This window comes from Populus euphratica, unplaced genomic scaffold (genome assembly GCF_000495115.2).
Source record: "Populus euphratica unplaced genomic scaffold, PopEup_1.0 scaffold524.1, whole genome shotgun sequence".
NCBI classification, from domain to species: Eukaryota; Viridiplantae; Streptophyta; class Magnoliopsida; order Malpighiales; family Salicaceae; genus Populus; species Populus euphratica.
This window is the reverse complement of record NW_011500406.1, coordinates 103,694-104,645: the sequence shown is the minus strand read 5'-3', so window position 1 is coordinate 104,645 and position 952 is coordinate 103,694. Positions and strand designations below refer to the sequence as shown.

Sequence of the window (952 nt, the reverse complement as noted above, 5' to 3'; positions counted from 1 at the left end):
ATTGAGTCATATCTAGAGCTGTAGATCTCAGATTTAGGTCTACTTTATATGGATGGAAAGGTAAGAAATAGGTCTACAACTTTTATATGGATGCCTAGTTTTATAAGGCTTTTTTCAACTCCAAATTGTAGCAACAACTAAAAAATCTAAATCTATCCTGTAGCCTAGACACTGTTCAGTGTTCAACCTATATCTTGAGTTCTAGAAGTCCAAATGACCTCATTTTTTTTCCTGAAAAGCCGTGATAATTTCCTAGAACTTTAATAAGAATGGTTCTAATTTTAACATTATCAATTATGTTTTATTCAGACAAGAAGATAAGGATTGTCATCAAGTCAAGATGTGGCCACCCATTTATCAATTATTTATCAAATTAATCATTCCAAATTTTGGCTTATAAGAGAAGACATTTACTATGTATTTAGGCATCCAATCATTCCAAATTTTGGCTTATAAAAGAAGACATTTACTATGTATTTAGGCATCTTGGTTTTTACATCAAGATCATGCTCTTGCTTTCTCTCTTTGTATTTTTGTAATGCTTAAGTTTTGCTTTCATTAATATTAAGTTTATGCCTTTAATTTTCTTTTATTTACTTAGTTAACTTTTATTTTATTTATGTTCTTATTGTGTTTATTTATGTTTCTTTCTTTCATTACGTTCAGTTAAGTTTATCATGTTAAGGTGAAAAGGTTACACTAATGGTGTAAGAATAAGTATAATATAAACTCAACATAGACCTTAACGTTTAATACTAACATATTTTATATTTGTTATCTTGTTTACTTTTAATACCTTACTTTTTAAATGGTTAATTTAGATTTATGTTGTATATCACTTGGTACAACAAATACTTAACACTTTTATAGCTCATACTGTATGGTATAATCAATACTCGTACTATGAAAGAAACTTGATTTGTTGTTAACATAAGTTATAATCATGAATGCT

At 27.5% G+C, this 952-nt stretch overlaps 1 long non-coding RNA gene across 1 annotated transcript in view; it reads left to right on the top strand.

The window, feature by feature from the left end:
• Positions 1-952, top strand: part of LOC105114464 (uncharacterized) — a 15,969-nt gene that overhangs the window by 13,469 nt on the left and 1,548 nt on the right. The window lies entirely within an intron of this gene.